This window comes from Hippopotamus amphibius, chromosome 16 (assembly GCF_030028045.1).
Source record: "Hippopotamus amphibius kiboko isolate mHipAmp2 chromosome 16, mHipAmp2.hap2, whole genome shotgun sequence".
Taxonomy (NCBI): domain Eukaryota; kingdom Metazoa; phylum Chordata; class Mammalia; order Artiodactyla; family Hippopotamidae; genus Hippopotamus; species Hippopotamus amphibius.
Window position 1 is genome coordinate 33157022 of NC_080201.1, and position 21737 is coordinate 33178758.

The window sequence follows — 21737 nt, forward strand, 5'->3', positions numbered from 1 at the left end:
CACACAGGCTTAGGTGCTCTGTGGCATGTGGGATCGTCTTGGACCAGGGGTCCAACCTGTGTCCCCTGCATTGGCAGGCGCGTTCTTAACCACTGCACCACCAGGGAAGTCCCGAGATGCATATCTAATGAATAATTTCAACAAACCTAGACTTTTGTATCTCCCCATACATAGAAAAGCACTAAAATCATTAACTTGAGGTGTTTGTTTTTTATGATTAGCAGTAATCTTTTGATATTCAATTACATGTTTTGTCTTGTTTTTTTCAGCCAAAAAAAATCTTATATATCCTGGTGCCTCCCTTAACTCTTTCGAGCTGTTCCTCAGAGCTATCTGAGAGGCTGTCTCCAGGGCTATAGTCCTCAGTAAGGTCCCCAAGTAAAACTTAACTTGAAACTTTTAGGTTGTGTGTTTTTCTTCAGTGGAAAACTCTCATAGGTTTTAGCTTTTGATTTTTTTTTAGGTGATTTTGAATTTCTTCTAGCTTGTCAGAGAAACTCTGTTTATTTCTGCAGCAAGTTTCTTTTTGTACTCTCCAAGAACAGCTTGCTGGCTTGCAAAAAAGAAGCAGGGCTCTTTGGGGAGCTGTCAGAAAGAGCAGATGCAGCCCCAGCATGGTGCTCCTGATCCCCACAAGTGGCACATAACACTTTATTTGTAAAGAGAAGGACAGAGAACTTCTCTTCTCCCCACGTCTCGATTTGCATTTTATTAGGCACCCAGTAGGATGGTTTGCAAATCGCCATCTTCACTCATGGATCTCTCTATCAACCCCCAACCTACCAGAGGGCGAAACACAGGGATGCAAAAAACAGAATGGTGTTAAAAGGAATCAGAAGAATGCAGCTCACAACTGTGATGTTTTATTCTTCTCCAAAAAGTGTCTTTTGTTTATAAGACTTCTGAGAGAGATAGGTGGTTTCTGATCAGCTAAGTAGAAGTAGTACAAGGTTAAGCAGAGGAAGGCTGTTGTAGGGGAGAGAAGCGGAGACTGAAGTTCTAGATTTAGCACCTCCAGTTGCTGGTTGTGTGTTCTGGCATAAACAACTTATGCCTGAGCCTCAGTTTCCAAATAATTTCTTTCACTGAGTTGGCCTGGATGCAGTGAAACAGTGTGTGTAACTTCCCTGGCCATCTCCATATGGTCCTCCTCCCCTTCATCTTTTTGTTTTCTTATCCAGGGTTTCCCATATTAAACTTTGCTTCAGAAAGCACTAGCAAGACTGTACCTTCCAAAGAAAAGTTTTGTTTTACTTCTTAGTCAGTTGTTACTATTATTTTAATCATTATAGAGAAATCTTGCTCTTGAAACAAGAAAAAAATATGATTTTTTCCCCAGTATTTTATTAACTGGAAAGTGGGAAAACACTGCATGAAATTATGATTACCTTCAACTGGAGACATTTCCTGGGGAATTTTTTGAAACATGAAAGAAAGACCAGATTGTGTTTGGTTTGGTTTATCTTAAATATACATTATGCAAAGTAGATAATCTATGTATGGTGTATGTGATACTTCCTTTGGTGTCAGAACAACTTGGTACCTGGTTATTCTGCAGGTAGTTCAGCATGTCTTCATTACAATTTGGATTTAAAAAGTAAAGCTGTCAGCCATTACTGAGGAGACTGGGAAGTAGAACTGAAATTTGAGGTCTTGGATTGGAAGAATCAACATTGTGAAAATGACTATACTACCCAAAGCAATTTACAGATTCAGTGCAATCCCTATCAAATTACCAACGGCATTTTTCATAGAACTAGAACAAGAAATCTTATGATTTGTATGGAAACTCAAAAGACCCCGAATAGCCAATGCAATCTTGAGAAGGAAAAATGGAGTTGGTGGAATTAGGCTCCCTGACTTCAAACTATACTACAAGGCTACAGTGATTAAGACAGTATGGTACTGGCACAAAAACAGAAATGTAGATCAATAGAACAGAATAGACAGCCCAGAGGTAAACCCACGCACACAGGGGCAGCTTATCTTTGACAAAGGAGGCAGGAATATACAATAGAAAAAAGACAGCCTCTTCAATAAGTGGTGCTGGGAACATTGGATAGCTACATGTCAGAGAATGAAATTAGAACACTTCCTAACACCATACACAAAAATAAACTCACAATGGATTAAAGAGCTAAATGTAAAGCCAGATGCTATAAAATTCTTAGAGGAAAACATAGGCAGAACACTCTATGACATACATCAAAGCAAGATCCTTTTTGACCCACCTCCTAGAATAATGGAAACAAAATAAAAAATAAACAGATGGGACCTAATGAAACTTAAAAGTTTTTGCACAGTGAAAGAAACCATAAACAAGACAAGAAGACAACCCTCAGAATGGGAGAAAGTTCTTGGCCAACAAAGCAACTGACAAAGGATTAATCTCCAAAATATACAAGCAGCTCATGCAGCTTCATACCAAAAAAGCAAACAACCCAATCCACAAATGGGTGGAAGACCTATATAGACATTTCTCCAAAGAAGACATGCAGATGGCTAACAAACACATGAGAAGATGCTCAACATCACTAATCATTAGAGAAATGCACATCAAAGCCACAATGAGGTGTCACCTCACACCTGTCAGAATGGCCATCATCAAAATATCTAGAAACAACAAATGTTGGAGAGGGTGTGGAGAAAAGGGAACTCTCCTGCACTGTTGGTGGGAATGTAAGCTGGTACCGCCACTATGGAAAACAGTTTGGAGGTTCCTTAAAAAACTGAAAATAGAGCTACCGCATGACCCACTCCTACTCCATAATCCCACTCCTGGGCATATACCCAGAGAAAACCATAATCCAAAAAGAAACATGTACCACAGTGTTCATTGCAGCACTATTTACAATAGCCAGGACATGGAAGCAACCTAAATGCCTATCAACAGGTGAATGGATAAAGAAGATGTGGCACATATATACAATGAAATACTACTCAGCCATAAAAAGGAATGAAACTGAGTTATTTGTAATGAGGTGGATAGACCTAGAGTCTGTCATACAGAGTGAAGTAAGGCAGAAAGAGAAAAACAAATACCATATGCTAACTCATATATATGGAATCTAAAAAAATAGTACTGATGAACCCAGTGACAGGGCAAGAATAAAGATGCAGATGTAGAGAATGAACTCGAGGACACAAGATTGGGAGGAGGCGAAGGGGAAGCTGGGACGAAGTGAGAGAGTAGCATTGACATGTATATACTACCAAATGTAAAATAGATAGCAAATGGGAAGTTGCTGCATAACATAGGGAGATAAAGTCAATGATGGGTAATGCCTTAGAAGGCTAGGTTAGGGAGAGTGGAAGGGAGTCATGGGAGGGAGGGGATATGAGAATATATGTATAAATACAGCTGATTCACTTTGGTGTACCTCAAAAACTGGCACAAGAGTGTAAAGCAATTATATTCCAATAAAGAGCTTTAAAAAAAAAGATTTATTTATTTATTTATTTTTGGCTGCACTGGGTCTTTGTTGCTGCGCACGGGCTTTCTCTAGTTGTTGATGAGTGGGGTCTACTCTTTGTTGCGGTGCAGCGGTTTCTCATTGCAGTGGAGCACAGGCTCTAGGCATGAGGGCTTCTGTAATTGCAGCACATAGGCTTAGTAGTTGTGGCACTTGGGCTTAGTTGCTCTATGGCATATGGGATCTTCCTGGCCCAGAGATCAAACCTGTGTTCCCTGCATTGGCAGGTGGATTCTTAAGCACTGTGCCACCAGGGAAGCCCCATCTTGTCTATTTTTTAAGTATAATAGAAAGACTTCATAAGTCAAATTTTCATGGTTTTATTTTCATAGGTACATGGGGGTTGGATTTGCTCTAGTTCTTTTGTTTTTCCAGGATGTTGAGAAGGGATTGGGCTGTTCAGTTGCTCCCAGTCTAGATGCTAAGGTTAGATCTTCTGGGTCCCTGGAAGTTTGAAGTCAGTTATCTCTTAGGGTCTCTTCCAAGCCTGTGGTTCATTGAGGTGCCACGAGATTCACTCTTTAGGCTGTCAAACTCTGTATCTCTTGTCTATGCATTTCTTGTACCTCTTACCATTGGAACAAAGACTGTCTCCCGTACAGTGATTTCCTCTATTATAATCACTTAACACCAATGAAGAGCTTCATTTCCGCACTTAAAACATTTCACTGTAATTATCTGTTTATCTGTAATTATCAGTATATTTGTTGCCTGTGAATTTCCTGATGACAAATATCAGGTCTCATTCACCTTTTTATTCCCGATACTTAGTATAATGGGCAAGTATTTTGCTGGGGGCAAACTCAGTACTGTGTTGAATGAAACTGAATGAATGAATATGGCCCCCGTGGCAGTCAAAGGTGTGGTCCATCTTTTTTCTTGGTCACATTTACATACCCTCAACACAGGAAAAAGTTTGGCTACACAAGGAAAGATTCTTGGGAGAAAGACCCATCCATGTTCCAGCTCTTTGACTCAGCTTTGCCACTGGGGACAGAATGGTGAGAGATGGAGGTTTTATTTTAACCATGGTCCTGGTGAGAAACAGTCCCCACCCCTCACTTATCCTTTTCTTTCCCAGGGTAAAGGTTATGGTGGCAGGCTTTTCTTTATTACCAATATCACTGCTGAGATGCCTAGGCTTCACCCTCTTTACCCTTGACACTGCAAGGAGACTTGTCCACGTGGAGTTGTGTACAGGTGGAAAAAGAATGAACAAAATCTCTGGTCTCAGGTCTAGTCGGTCCTCAGGCAGAGCTAACCAGCTCCTGGCAAAGGAGGTCCTTCCCAGAAGCTGGACGTAAGCGAGGTGGCACAGCCTCTGAAGCAGTGATTCTGCAGGGCACTCAGTGAGCCGAGATTGGGAACCTTATGGGCTGCCCACTCAGCCACCGCAGTGAATGTCCCTGGTGCGTTCCTCTCCTGAAATGATCTCTGTTTCTGTGGCCCTGATGTGCTAACCCCTCTTCCTCTGGAACCCCACTAATCTGTCCTCTCATCTCTTTCTCTTGTCTCTCTTCAACACAGGGGAATCTTTTATTGTTGGAGATTATAACTTTGGGAAACAGAAAAGGAATACTGTCTTTCCTGCCTCTTTCTGCTTCCTGGTTTCACCTTTCCTGAGGCAATATACGTGGAAATGGCCTAGCTGACTTAATGGGAGTGGGGCTAGGTGGCGGCGGACCATGAAAAACTGGTAGGACAGAAATGGAATTACAGTTTGAAAATATCATCTTGCCAAATCTGTTATGCTGTGGATCCTGGAGTTCACCCTATAGCTGATGGGAAGCCATAGAATTTTGAGACTGGAGCCGTATGGTCAAAGGTGACCTTTATAAATGGCATATCTGTTGGGAGGCCTTTTTTTTTTTTTTAATTCATACTTTTTGTTTGTCTACCCTGTTTCCAGTATTGTGCTAGGATTTGTTGGAGGTATACGAAGTAAACGGGAACACTCAATTCTTCAAAGGGCTTTAAAAATTTAGGGAAATGAAATATTTTATCTATAAGTGATGGAAACTCAGTTATATATGTGTATAAACCAGTACTCTGGGTAGTGCAGCATGGACTGTTAAGTATTATAGTGGTGGATGGAAGAAGGAGCTAGTGACCTGGGGAAGATTTTGTGGAAAGGTGTATATGAGTGGAGCCTCAAAGGCTGGATGATAAGAGATGTGATTGACAAGAGGAGTGAAGGGAAAGTACAAAGTGAAGGGAGAAGTATGCTATGGTAGGTGCTGGGTCATTGCCTCTTTTAACATCCGTCTCCATTTATACCTTCTCAGCAGCCCCTGAGTTTTGTTTTTGGATGCATGTGGTTCTGGCGGAGTTTACTCCACTCCTGCTTCTAGGAGTGGATCACATGACCTAAATCAATCATCAGTCCATCCCCCCCAACCCCTCACCCCCGGGCCTTGGTGATTAATTTAGTCTCTCTTTCTCTGATCAGTACAGTGTGCAGATGTGAGGCCCGGAACTGCTGCGTGAGAGAAGCTGTCTTTAGAATGATGCCAACACAGAGTAGGACATGGTCAAGGGAATCAGAGAAATATAGTGTAAGAGATCTCTGAATCAAACCATACTGACGCCTGCCTCAACTCTGAGATTCCCCATTAGATGGTAAGTAAATGCCTCTCTGGATTGGGCTTTCTGTGCCTTATGCTGAAGCATATTAACTGAGAGAGCTGATTGAAGTATGCTGATTTATGACTGGAAATAATGAGTAGACCGCTTGGAGGGGTGGTTTGAGATTGTGGAGGGAGGGGATGATAAGGGTCTGACGTTGCCTTGTTGAGGTGATACCAAATTCTAGAGGGTCTTGAATGCTGGACTGAGGGAGGTATTTGTGGTTAGATGTCAGTGTCCTTGCTTGATAGTAGGGAAAGGGTTACTAAACATTTTATAAAGACAAAGAATGATACTGGCCACTAAAACTCAGAATCAGAAATCATATAATGAGCCTTGGGAAGACTCTCATGTTAGTTTTCAGTTTATCTTTTCCCCAGAAGGAAGACCCATTGGGGCCAATTAATACCTCCCAAGTCTTTATTTTGCCAGATATCATCGTTATACCAGGCTTCTAGAACAGCTCTCATAAAGTTTAAAAGTTGGTGTGTATAAGTTTATGTGTTATCTTGTAAAATGCATTTGCAATATTGCTTCTGCTTGAAATAAAGTGTGTTTTCAAAGTTAAAAATATGAAGTTTAGAAGAGAGCATATTTCTTGGTAGGAATTTATGCCCTGTGACACATTTTGAAGTTTGTTTTCCATTTTTTCCTTTATCTCTGTTTCTTTAGAATAGTGTTTGTTTTCACCATTATGTGAGATTTGCAGCCAACCTCTCTACAGTGTTTGTATGTTATTCTTTAATCAGATAAGAAAATCACTGTATAGTTTTTAAAAATTCAAATAACTCTATGTAAGGAACTAAACCTCAGTAGATGTGAACACTGTTGTCCATAGTAAATACAAATTATGGGCAGATAATGGATGGTACAGGTTCACATGAAATTCCAAGCTAAAGGACTATATACTGTTTACATTTTCAGGTCATATTACTTAACAATAAGGAATATCTTGTACTTTGTGATTTATTTCAAAACACACTCTTTCTTTCCACTGTACATCATTGGTTTTGGGGGGAACCAGTGTGGTTTCTAAGCACTTGCCACCACAGACACTGCTTGAAAAAACCTCTATCTGCAATACATTAGAGCAGTTCAGCTCTGGGTGCCCCACAAAGGTGCTGTTGACCTCAGGAAAACCTGGGTTGAAGATCTGAGCATTAAGTTTAGTTGACCAATTGCAGTTTAGTTTTCAGGGGCAAAATCCATGATCAAAGTTCAGTTTCCTGAGTCTTTCTGTTTTCTTGTTAATATAATTTCTTAATGTACTCTCTGTGTAAGAAAACACCAGTGATATTTTTTTTAATGGGTAGAGGGAGGACCTGATAGGCCCAATTAACAAGGTCATCAAGAAAAAAAAAAACCTGATCTGAATGTACATTTCTCCAATCATTTAGTCACTGATAACGACACACAATGAGGGCTTAGTTTGTTTCAAGAACTGAGCCATCTCTAGCAGAGCCCCAGAATCCTAAATTGGCTAGCAGTCAAATTCTCAGTTAGGCTAGAGTACGTGGATCCTCTCAAAGGGGGAAACACTGGAATGAGAAATCAACAAAGATGTTAGATAAAATGATTCCACAGGGGATAACTTTTCTTTGTCTACAACATTATTTTCCAGCTGGTAGATCATGTAAAACAAGTGTGTTTAAAAAAAAAAATCTTTAATGGTAGATGAGAGCCTTTCTATTGTCCCTCCATATTATGCTAACTTTGCTTAACCTGATAAGCTTGTAATGCAGTAGCAGATTTTTATTTGATTCAACGTAGCATTCCTCGAAGTATGTTTCATAGAATACTACTCCTGCCAAATAGAAAATCATAGTATGGGAAGCTCTGTGAATTTTTACAGACCCTTCTTGGAGACATTATCTGCATACTAAAGGCTCTGAGAAGTCCCGCAGTAAAGAAACTTGTTTAACTGGTCCAGATTTTTCCTAATTTACTTGATCACAGAATCACTTTATGCCATTCATGATAATGCCTTTTTCACTCTCCTTCTGTAGGAGGTTCAACACTATTGAACATGGACACAGATAGGCAGTAGGCAGCATGGTGGCTCTGATGCCAAGATAGCTGACACGGGGCACCTGGAGAGCAGGAACCTAATTTTTCTCAGCCCATGGCTGCTTCTATGTACCGTGCTACCAGTTGAAGAGGCAAGGCAATGTGAATATGTAACTCCATGGTTTATTATCAGTAATGACCCAACCAGAGACAACAGGAAAGGAAACAAGTTTGTAGTACATGAGAAGCTATCACGCAGGTAAGGTTTACCAATTCATAAATAACAAGAGCGTTCCTTGCTTTGTTCCCTTCTCTGCTCTATTTGGCTTCCTGTCCAGTCCCTCTCTTGGTCCATCAACCGTGCCATCCTGCATAGTGCCACATTAGGCTACCAGCAGGGACTCAGGTCAGCTTACTTCTAAGCTTGATTACACACACACACACACACTTTTTATTCTTATCATCTGTTATCCTGGTACTAACAATACTGGAGTAACAGGGTTGGCATCTCCCAGTGTTTATTACATACTTTTGTATAAAAGTCCTGAAAGGCATAGGTAAGTTCCTGCCCTCGAGCAATTAACAGTCTAGTTGAAGAGACAGACCCCTACATGAAAAGGAAGTGACAGTCATTTGTCGGGATGTTTAGTATCCAGTCAGGTGTTGCACACTGAGCTAATGAGGAAAAGGCTTTCAAATGGAACGGGGACCTCAACCACGGCTAGAAATGAGGATGGGATTCATAATGACAGAATGTCAGAGCTGGTAGCTTCCATAATCATCATTGTGGTGATGGCTTTTCCACTCTCCCTCTCTAGAAGGGTCCATAGACCCACAGTGCAAAAAGATCTTGACAATAAACCCTTCCATTTAAAAGGGACGTAGAGATTTTGTTCTCTCTTCTTTCCAGTGCTCATGGTCTACTGGGAGAGGGAACACAGCAGATACAAAGAGCTATGACAAGGAGAGGTGAGGGATATTATGGGAGCACAGATGAGGGAACCCAGCTCAAGCTGGGAGTTAGGGGCTCAAAAAAGAAAGAAGAGGCTCAGTCTTGAAGGATGAGAAGAGCTCTGCTGGCCTTCTTTGCACAGGGAACATCTGTGCAAAGGAAGAGAGGCATGAGAATTGTTGCCCTGCTAGGGGATCCAGATTAGAACATAGGATCATGGTCGGAGATTGGAACTGGAAGGTGGGCAGGAGTCAAGTGCCAAAGCCCTTTGTATAGTATGTTAAGGCGGCTCACATTCGGTGGTCAGAGGGTCAGAAGTCCCAGGTTCCAATTCTGTGCTGCCAGGTGCTGGTTATATAACACTTGTCACCTGTCTTCCGGCCTCAGGTTTCTCATCTGTGTGCAAGGAGGATTAGCCTCTAAGATATCTTCTGATTTTAAGCTGTCTATGGTCTTTGTGGCAAAGTGTTTAATAAATTATGGCCTTTCTTGCCTCACTCCTCTTCCTGGTCTGCTTTTGTCAGAAAGCCCTTCGTTGACCAGGGTTGGTTGACTCACTGCATTCATGGAGGGGAGTTTTCCACTTCATCACATTAGGAAAAGTTCACTGTTCCCTAGAGCCCTTGGCCTTTGTGTTAGGGTAGAACAAAGAGCTGTTGCAATGTCAAACTGGAGTGATTAGTATACAGACCTTTTTCCTCTTCCATGCTATGTGGTCTTTTTCATATTCGTATGACTTTCCTGTTTTCATTGGACAAAATACAATGAATTTAATGAACTCTTTATTAAATTCCATTTCGTACAACTGGAAAGAATTCTATCTCCTCTCCACTTTATGGGTTTGTATATATTACTAAATACTTGGGCTTTTAAAACACATTTTATGGCTATTTGCTGTTTTGTTATGCCTTAACTTGGTATGAATATTTTTGAGAAATTAAAAATTGAGAAAGTAGAAAAATATAATTAACATGTTTTCACCATCCAGAATTAACTACTAAATTTTTCCATATTTCCTTCAGGTTGAACTTAAAATTTTTAGTAAAATAATAAAATCACTTCTGATGAATGTAAAATTTTGTTTGCTCACTACCAAAAGTCTGTTCTGCAACTCTCTACCATGTACTCCATCTTCTAGTTTGAAATGCATCCATTAAAAACAAATAAATAAATGCATCCATTTTAACAATATTTATCCAAATTAAAAATATCCAGTGGAGATGTACAATAAATACACTTTCTTAAATTGTATTAGTAGTTTTTGATGTTTTATTTTTTTTTAATGTATACCAAAAAATAAAATTTAGAATTAAATTCTATCAAGGGGTAACCAACTAAATAAGGATTGAGATAAGGAACTAAGGCCAGCAAGGTAACAGGAAAAGGTGGGGGAATGATGAAGTGGGCATTAGATTGTTCCACTGGATGTGGCTCCTGGCCCTGGGTAACTTCCAGTTGGCTGCTCCTATTCTAAATTGGATTTTGCCTTGTACCTGTGAATATCAACTATGGTGCCATTTGTCTTTCCTTTGTCTTCAATTCAGGGTCCAAATCATCTTCTTATTTAGAGGGATACTGCTCAATGGGTGAGATAGGGCTTTGCTTTCCCTATGGAAATAGAGGGAAAGATTTTTCTTGTTCTGTCCTTGAAGACTTACAGGATTCAAGTGACCCCTTCAGGAGTTTGAATCTTGGGAAAGTGAGGCAAAGGCTCAGGGAAAGTTGAGAAATTAATCATGGTTGGGTTTGCAAGAATAATAAGGGTCAGTGATTTTTCCATTTTATTTTCAACAGTATGTGGCAGGTATTGTTTGTTGTAATTTATATGTAATATCTCATTTGATCCTCGTGATAACTTTATGTATTGTGTACTCTTATGTTATTCATTTTACATATGGAGAGACCGAGGCTGAGATTTCAAGTAGCTTGTCTCAGTTTACTAGTAAGGCATGTTGCTAGATGAAACCCCAGGCATCTTGGCTTTAAACACCCAAGGATGTTTAGCAACAGTCCAGAAACATCATATGAATCAAGCTGTTCCCGTTATGTAACCTAAGTCATGTTTCCTTATGTCCAGTCTCTCTTGGTTTTTTCCTCAAAGTCAGAGCTGAGCCTTCTAGCTTCCAATTGATTTATCGATCCTTTAATGAATTTTTGTTTCTCCTCAAGTTAGCTGAAGTTGTATACAGTTGCTTAGAACTAAAAACCCTGTTTGCTTGTAGGCTCTGCTTCCAAGTTCTTAATTGTATAGCATTGATCCTTACTCACTTCCAAGAAGCTGCTTAAAATATGGTATTAAAGACTGAGTTTGATATTACAGGTTAGATTTACATTGTAACCTGCAAGTTACATACAAGTTATTATGTCTATTCTATATACTCTCTCTTTGTGAGTAATGGCTAACTTTAAAAGAGAAGTCAATTTTATCTCCCTCTTATTTTGGCAAGGAACTCAATTAGTTGATGTGGTCGGTAGAATAAAGTCCCCTTAAGATATTTAGGTCTTCATCTCTGAAACTTGTGAATGTTAATTTATACGGCAAAAAGGCCTTTGCATATGTAACTAGATTAAGGATCCTGAGATGGGGAGTTTATCCTGGATTATTTGGGTGGGTGGGCCCTACATATAATCCTAAGGGTCCTTGTAAGAAAGAGGTAAAGGGAGATTTGACTTCAGAAGATGAAAAGGCAATGTGATGACAGAAACAGAGGTTAGAGTGATGTGCTTTAAAGAAAGAGGAAGGGGCCACAAAACCAAAGAACCCGGGTATCCACTAGAATCTGAAAAGGCAAAGGAACAGATTCTCCCCTCAGAGTCTCCAGAAGGAACCAATCCTGTCAACACCTTGGTTTTATCTGTGTAAGACTCATTTCAGACATCAGACCTCCATAACTACAAGAAAATAAATTTGGGGTTTTTTAAACCACTAAGCTTCTAGTAATTTGTTACAGTGGCCATAGGAAACTAGGTGTTGATGAAATGAGATCATAAGTAGGCTTATGCTTGGTTTAGAAAACAGCACATTTTGACTCTATTATGTTTTCAGCCTGGGGAAGATCAATGGCAGCTCACACACGCGCATTGTAAAGTGTTCAGGCAGTTAGTGGGGGAATTGTGTCATGATTTCTCTTGTGAAGAAGGCAGAGCACTTTTATGGTCAGTGGGTTTTTGTTTTTTTTTAAGGTGGATGAATGAGAAAGCCAACTGACACAAACTTGATTAATTGCAAAGGTTTGTATCCCAAATTATCTTATGATCTTTTTTCATGAAGTGTCATTAACAATGTTTCTGCCCCCAGTTTTTCTAATGAGTTTTTCTAATGTAAGGAGTCAGTCAGTGTTGATAGGAGTGGTAGTTGGAATTTAGTTTGGCTGGAGCACCAGTATAGTGTGACCTATATCTAAAGAAAAGTCCTAGAAAAATATCTGCCGAAAATAAATCTCCTTTTTTTTTTTTTAGAGAATGGAACGGTAAATTAATCACTGTGGTTGAGTCATTTGAAATATTACAAAGCTTGTAGAGTATAGTTCCTGTGAAAGCTATGTCCCTTGAAGATGCCATACTTTTGATAAGGTTTTAGAAATTTAACTGAAAAAATGTTATAAAGATTTTAAGTGACCGTAGAATCCTTTGTTGGAAGGGAAAAAAAGAGTCCTCTGATTCTTCTCAAAAGGGTGTGTGTGTGTGTGTGTGTGTGTGTGTTGAGGATAGTGGGGTATAGTGAATGAATACCTGCTAGAATTCCCTTGAATAATGTCTCAATACGTACTCTTAATAAAATTATGGTTGGTGCACCAAGCAGAATACATTTGAAATAAATAGCTTCTAAACTGATATTACAGAGATTTCCAATATCAACTTGTTTCTATTTCACAGTGTGTAGATAATAGAAGGGAAGACATATAAAGGTCATTGCCTATGCTGTAGTTATATGTCTTACAATGCCTGACTGATGTTTTTAAAAGAGTGGCTGAATACTTACACCATCCAGGATGGATACTCTCTCAGATGCTGACAAATACACATCTATCTAGATAATAGAACTGATTCTTTTTTTTTTCACGTGTGTTTGTTCACATAAATACAACACGTAGAGCATTCAGCTGTGACTCATGAATAAATCTTGAAGATGCATGAGAAGACACAGCATTCAAATTTGATTTTCAACTGAAAGTAAGAGGATGGGGGAGAGAGATCATTCCATGGGAAAGAATGCTATTTTATTAAATTCCTGTGGTTTCATTGGGGAAGTAAGTTTGCACATCATGGAGAATTTGCATGTCTTAGATTCAGAGCTTGCTCATAAAAGCCAAAACATTTTGTTGCTTTTGTTGCTCTTGTTATCATCATAGCATCACGATCTTTTGCTATCTAGCTCGATGGAAGGCCATTTTAACTTAGTTGATTTAATGAATGAATTCACATTGAACACGTGTAGTGTGCTTAAGTTCAGTTCTGGAGGATTAAAGAAAAGTGATGGTTCTTTTCCATAAAGAACTCGAGCATTAGAAGAGTAGACTGAGTAAAGTATACTTCTCAAGTAGGATCAGCAAATTGTGGCACACGTACTTACTACTTCCCTCTTCAGTGTTCATGGCAGACATTGCTAATCACTCAGCCCTCTCCTTTCTTTTGAACTTGGATGTAGCTTCTCTTCTCAGCATCACACTCCAAGAAGCCACTGCCAATGGAATGAAGATGACATTTTCAGTAAAACTTATTTTCTCTCCTTGTTCTCAAACTTATACGGGCGTCTTAGTCAGTTTGGGCTGCTATACCAAAAATACCAATAGATTGGGGTGGCTTAAACAACAAGTGCTAACTTCTCATGGGTTCTGGAGTCCAAGATCAAGGTGCCAGCAGATTCAGTGTCTGGAGAGCACTCACTTCGTGTTGTATCCTCACGTGGCAGAGGTTACTGTTATCCACTATCAGGGGTAGAAGTTCAAGGACTTCTGTCTACTGCATCTTGGTATTAGAGTCACCAGGGAAAAGACAAAACCAGGCAAGCACTGAAAAGAGCAATGCTTTACTCACATGGAGAAGAGACAGAGCAAGATCTGCTTCAGTTGTGGGCGTCGGTCTTCCATGGCCAGCAGGTCCCTCCCAGCAGCATTCATTCTGCACACACCCCTCTTGTGCTGTAGCATACGGACCTTGTTTCTTTCCCGAGGAGGACAGATATGGTAGTGGGGTTGGGCAGGTGCTGCATGACACACAGGCTTAAACAGAACAAAGAAGTACACGTTGAGTCTGAAACAAGGAAAGGTATTCCCACATGAGATGACGAGTCCAGCACAGGCTGGGAGGGCTCTTTATCTCTTGGTGAGGAAGTGTTACAGGACCAAGGTCCATTCTTCTTTGGCCAAGTGGGGGTCAAAAGGCTGCGTGCAAGAAATTTTCTTTCCCAACAGACATCAGTCCCGTTATACTGGCTCCACCCTCATGACCTAACTACCTCCTAAAGCCCCCACCTGCTAAGACCATCCCATTGGAGATTGGGGTTTCAGAATATGAATTTGAGGGGACACAAATATTCAGTTTATAACAATAGATAATCCAGTCTCATTAAGTGAGTTTATTTATTTACCTGAAAAATAAGGATACAAATATGTACCCTCAAAGGAGCTAGTCAAATAGTGTAGGTGAAAGTTTTGAGGTGTTGAAAGGCTAAAGATAGAGATGTTACTTTCCAGGTGGCTGGATGAGCTCTGTACATATAAGTTAAATAATATTAATATTATTGGTTGTGAATAATACTGCGATCATTAACAGTTTTTGGTAGGCCAGAAGTTAGTTTTGAAACCAAAATCCCTGCAAAAATGGGGGATTTCCTCTTCATTCATTCATTCATTCATTATTTCTTTCCTTCAGTAATTCAACAAGGAGCATACCTACTGCAGGCCAGCATCTGTGCTCTTTGAGGACGCTTCACACTAGTCAGAGGAGAAATGCCTACGATGCACATTGTTTTGTATCTCAGAATTGTCTGCAGCTCTGGGACCAATTAGCACTTAATTTCAATAAGTGGGGCAAAAAGCTCTCCATGCTAACCCAGATTTTTACAGTCCTAAGTTCACCTGCCTCACAGATCTTCCTAGAAAGAACAGAAGAAGCTAGAAATACCATAGTGTTTGATGCCCAGATGGGGCATATGTGACTTTTCAGCACAGAAAACTCAGCATCTTTTTGTCAAGCCATCTCACCCTTCATGGGGGAAAGGAATTGTCATTCAGCAGATTGGAAATATTCCTCTGTAGCATTTTTTGGCACATGCTAATTATGCAGATTTCTTGGTTAATGAGCATTTTGGAAATGACATGTTCAGAACAACAGTATAGCAAATATATTAAGTATTTTTCAAAGATGCCTGTGTGCTTATGGAATCTTGATTGAAAGACTCAAAATGGTATTGGGATTTCTCCTGCAAAGGTGAACATGCTTATGTAGTTAGCTCTCACAACACAGATATGGCAATTGCATTAAAAACACTGAAATGATGAGAGTATCATTTGATATTTTCTAGTGGAATTGGAGATGAGACAGGAGATTAAGAAAAGGAGAGAGAAAAAGTCACATGAAAAGGACATTCATTTAAAATGACAAAAAATTCTCAGTTTACTCTCTTATCAAGCAAGGATAATAAAACCTGTTTTGCCTTACAAAATTACTTTGAGATATAAATTGGGTAAGAGATTATAATTTCTTGGAGAATTAAAAAGCATGAGGTGTGTTCTGTCATCCCTTCCAGGTATAGCTTAAAGTAAAGAAGGTAATGTGTTTATAGTCACAGAAAGCGAAATTGTCTTCAAGTTTTACCTGAAACAGTGCTCAATGAACGTAGCACACAGTAGCCAAAAGGGGTAAATAGACCTATGACTGGATGGAGGCAATCAGTCTGGGGGCGCTGCCCACCTCAAGTCTACCAGGCCACTTTGAGAGATGAGTGAGTCAGATTCTTGCCACACCTGTCAACCAGAGGTTTCGTTGTTGGATTGCTTAGGAATCTTCAGGAACCCTCACTTTTGTGGGCTCCATGCAAGATCCTGCACGTAATTTTGAATCCATAGGATTTTTTCCAAAAAATTATTCACTTATTATCTTTTCTTCACTTTTTTTGAGCTATGATTGACATACAACACTGTATGAATTTAAGGTGTACAGCACAGTAGTGTACAGCACAGTGATTTGACTTGAATTTATCATGAAAAGATTTTCACAGTAAGTTTAGTGAGCATCTGTACATCTCATATAGCTGCAAAATTAAAGGACTAAAATATTTTCCTTGTGATGAGAATCCTTAGTATATACTCTTTTAACAACTTTCATATAAAACATACAGCAGTGTTAATCATATTTATCATGTTGTACATTACATCCCTAGTTATTATTTATCTTATAACTGGAAGTTTGTGCCTTTTGACCACCTTTATCCAAATTTCCCTCCGTCGGCTCCTTGCCACTGGTAACCACAAATCTCATCTCTTTTTCCATGAGTTTTTTTTTTCTTTTTTAAGGATAATTGACCTACAACACTGTGTTACTTCCTGTTACACAACATAGTAATTCGATGTTTCTATACATTTCAAAATGATTTCAGCATGAGTAATACCCCATTATATATGTGTGTGTGTGTGTGTGTATATATACATAGATATGATAATAAATATAAAATCTCCTTTATTCATCTTTCGATGGGCACAGGTTGCTTCCATATTTTGGCTATTATGAATAATGTTGCTATGAACATAGGGGTGCCTATATATTTTCTAATTAGTGTTTTCATTTTCTTTAGATAAACACCCAGGAGTGGAATTAGTGGATCATATGGTAGGTCTATTTTTAATTTTTTGAGGAGTATCCATGCTGTTTTCCATAGTGCCACACCAATTTACATTCCCACCAACAGTATACAAGGAAGGGTTCCTTTTTCTCCGCATTCTCACCAATACTTGGTATTTGTTGTCTTTTTGATAGTAGCCATTCTGACAAGAGATCATTGTGGTTTTGATTTGCATTTCCTTTGGGGTTGCTGATGTTGAGCATCTTTTCATGTGCCTGTTGGCCTTCTGTATGTCTTCTTTGGGAAGATCCTCTGCCCATTTTTTAGTTGGGTTGTTTGTTTTTTTCTGATGTTGAATTGTATGAGTACTTTGAATATTTTGGATATTAACCCCTTATTGGATATATTGTTTGCAAATGTCTTCTCCCATTCTATAGGTGGTCTTTTCATTTTGTGGATGGTTTCCTTAGGTGCGCCAAAGCTTTTTAATTTGTTGTAGTTCTATTTGTTTATTTTTGCTTTTGTTTACCTTGCCTGAAGAAACATATTCCCAAAAAATATTACTAAGACTAATGTCAAGAGCTTATGGCCTGTGTTTTCTTCTAGAAGTTTTATGGTTTCAGGTCTTACATTAATTTTTTCATTTTTATTTTTTTAATAAATAAATAAATAAATAAATAAATTTATTGGCTGCATTGGGTCTTCATTGCTGCTGCGTGGGCTTTCACTAGTTGTGAAGAGTGGGGGCTACTTTTTGTTGCAGTACACAGGCTTCTCAGTGCAGTGGCTTCTCTTGTTGCAGATCACAGGCTCTAGGTGCATGGGCTTCAGTAGTTGGAGTGCATGGGCTCAGTAGTTGTGGCATACAGGCTCTAGAGCACAGGCTCAGTAGTTGTGGCACATGGCCTTAGTTATTTCATGGCATGTGGGATCTTTCTGGCCCAGGACTTGAACCTGTGTCCCTTGCATTGGCAGGCAGATTCTTAACCACTGCGCCACCAGGGAAGCCCAGGTATTACATTTAGTCTTTCATTTATTTTGAATTTATTTTTGTGCAGTCCAGTTTGATTCTTTTGCATGCAGCTGTCCAGTTTTCCTAACACCATTTATTGAAGAGGCTGTCTTTCCCCTACTGTATATTCTGGCCTCCTTTGTCATAGATTAATTGCTCATAGATTAATTGCTCATATAAGTATGGATTCATTTCTGGGCTTTCTATTCTGTTGTCTTTTTTTGTGCTAATACCATACTATTTTGATTACTGTAGCTTTGCAGTGTACTTTGAAACCAGGGAGTGTGATACTTCCAGCTTTGTTCTTCTTCCTCAAGATTATTTTAGCTCTTCAGGATCATTTGTTTTTCCATAGAAATTTTAGGATAATTTATTGTAGTTCTGTGAAAAATGCCCTTTGTGTTTTGGTAAGGATTGCGTTGAATCTCTAGATTGCCTTGGGTAGCATGATCATTTTAACGACGTTAATTCTTCCAGTTCATGAACACTTTCCATCTGTGTCATCTTCAATTTTTTTCATCATTGGCTTATAGTTTTCCAAATATAGGTCTTTTACCTCCTTAGTTAGATTTCTTTCTAGGTATTTTATTCTTTTTGATATGATTAGAAATGGTATTTTTTAAAAAAATTTCTCTTTCTGATGGTTTATTGTTAGTGTATAGAAGTGTAACATATTTCTGTGTATTAATTTTGTATCCTGAACTTTACCACATTCATTGAAGAGTTCTAGTAGTTTTGTGGTGGTGCATTTAGGATTTTCTATGAACAGTATCATCTCATCTGCAAATAGTGACTGTTTTACTTACTTGTTTTTTTCCAAACTGGATTGCTTTTTATCTCTTTTTCTTGTTTGACTGCTGTGGCTAGGCCTTCCAATACTATGTTGAATGTAAGTGATGAGAAAGGACATCCTTATTTTGTTCCTGATCTTAGAAGAAATGCTTTCAGCTTTTCACCATAGAGTATGATGTTAGCTGTGGGCTTGTCATATATAGCCTTTATTATGTTGATGTATGTTCCCTCTATAGCCACTTTGTTGAAAGTTTTTATCATTAATGGATGTTGAATTTTGTTAGAAGATTTTTCTGCATCTGTAGTGATAATCATATCATTTTTACTTTTCAAATTGTCAGCTTGGTATATCATGTTGATTAATTTGTGTATATTGGACTATCCTTGCATTCCTGATATAAATCCCACTTAGTCATGGTATATGATTTTTTTAAGGTATTGTTGAATTTGGTTTTGCTAATATTGCTAATATTTTGTTGAGGATTTTTGCATCTATGTTTATCAGTGATATTGGCCTGTAATTTGTTTGTGTGTCTGTGTGTGGCTTTGGTATCAGGGTGATGCTGGCCTCATAGAATGAGTTCAGAAGTGTTCCTTCCTCTATGGTTTTTTGGAATAGTTTGAGAAGGATAGGATATTTATGAAACTTATGCTTCATGAATTTTTACTTTCATGGGCTCCATCCAAAGTCCTGCACCCAATTTTGAATCCACAGTTTTGTTTTGTTTTGTTTTGTTTGTTTTGTTTAATTTTCTTGGCCACACCATGCAGCATGTGGGATCTTATTTCCCTGACCAGGGATCGAACACATGCCCCTTGCTTTGGAAGTGCAGAATCTTAACACTGGTTTGTTAGGAAGTTGTTGAATTCATAGTTTTTAATTCATTTTTTTAAAAAAGATTTTCCAAATTGTATCAGCTTTAAGGCCCCACAACACTGATTTCCACCACCCCTGCTCATAACTCATGCATTGAACACTTCTGGAAAGTTCCAACCTATAGTTTGTTCATACTGGGCTTTGTATTAGAAGTTCATTCAGTAGCCACTAGAGGTGTCATGGATTAAAGGTGATGAGCTTCTCTACACATAAAAGCTTGGCCCTTTGTCATCTAAAGTAAATAAATGCATATACATACTTATATTAACTAATGTGTGTATGTATAACTGAGCACTAATCATATATATGTATAATTCTAAAACACAAAAATAATAGTCCCTTTGGATCAAGGGTTAGAGAAATAGAATAATCATATATACAATATGTAATCTGTGTAATAATAATAATAATGCATTAATTTTCAGTGCCCTCTGAATAAGTCTACTGCTTTCTACCTCTAATTAAAAGAATAAGTCCTGTACTTTAACTCCTCCTTACATAGATGATGGGAACTGATAACAGTCTTACGATCTATGACTTTTGTAAGGTGTTCAAGGCTTAGAGTTCTCTCTGACATCTTAGGAAGGTACTACAGCCCTCACTTCTGCGTGCCACTTGATAAGATATGGCAAGGAAATCCATAGTTTCAAGCATGTCTTCTCTCTTTCTACTGAGTTGTTCTCAAGGTAATTTTACTTTATAAAAAATTCACAGGGAGTAGAACTTGTCTTGGTGTTATCCCACTTCTCATCTCAAGCCCCCCTCAACTCTCCGTCTGCTTTGCTCAGTTTTCTTTCAATGATTCATGGAATTGCAGAGTTAAGAGAGGAACTTAGAGTTATTGTAGGTTACCCTTAACTGATTCTTAAATGATCTCTATAGCATCCTTGACAAGTAAAAGACCATTTGTTACTTGGACACACCTAGTAATGGAAAATCCACTGCCTTTATCACCTGCCTCCATCCATTTAATTTTGCCCCGATTGTGGGAATGATTTTTCTGACATTTGGCTCAAATCACTTTCCCTTTCTGTGCTTTCAAACATCCTACCTCTCTGTTTACTGGCCTTATGGCAATTCTCTCCTTATTTTGTTAGCATTTCTATCAAGGTGCTAACTGATGATTTAAGCTTTTATTCTATAAGAACTATTCTATCAACATGAAATTTTAGAAAAAATAGTATATAAAATCTTGTAAAATCCTCAAAGGATAGTTAATGATGAAATTCCAAGTTCTGGCTTATAAAGAGGATCCTGTTCCTTACCCATCAATCACATCTTGGAGGATGCTACCTCGCTCCTTTTTCTGTCTCACAGTAGCACAATAGGAAGCCCTATGGGGACACCTGGAGTGTCCATGAGGCATGGAGGATCAGATACTAGACTAAAATTGACAGACTTTCCTATGAGTAGGGTCTGGATGAGACACAGTTTCCCTGATAGTCCCCTATATTCTCATCTCTAGAATGAAGAGGTTTGTTTCAATCTCAAAGGTGTCCTCCAGCAGCAAGGTAGACTTGGGGTGCCATATTATCCAACAGTGCACTAATTTAGATTTATGATTACAGAATTCCAGTCATACAAGTAGAACACTGATTCTGTATATTTGGATTAATTTAATCTTTGAAAACCCCATATGCTGTATAGTGCAGTGACTTGGAAAGTTGTGTTTCTTTAAAATCATGTCATCTCTTGGTAGATACTAATTTTATTTCTGATAAGTGCTTGCTAAACTATTTCAGTCCATGTTGGCATTGGATTATTAAGTATGACAATAGATCTGTCATAGAGTTGTATGTGAATAGAATGCATATGAATTACAATGGTTTACTTCTAAGCAGTCTATAATATCCTCAGATAGCATTTAGAAGTCTTTTTTTTGCACCTTAACTGTGTTAAAGTGGTAAAGATTAGAAACTAATTATGCATACATCGTAATGCCAATATTTGTAATTAATTTGATTTACAGTACACTAAATAATAAACTGGGTTAAAATTTTAACAAGCTATTTGAATAGTCATTAATGTGTTCCTTTTCTATTGCCTTATTCATTTTAGAAGTAAATTAAATGAGTTTTGATGTTTTTAAAAGCAGATTAAAGGCATGTGAAGCCCAGATAAAGCCCAGTGAATATGATTATTTGGCAGCAATGCGGATTGTTCGTATAGCTTTTCCTTAGCCCATTGTGAGACTGGGTATTTCAAGACATGAAAAG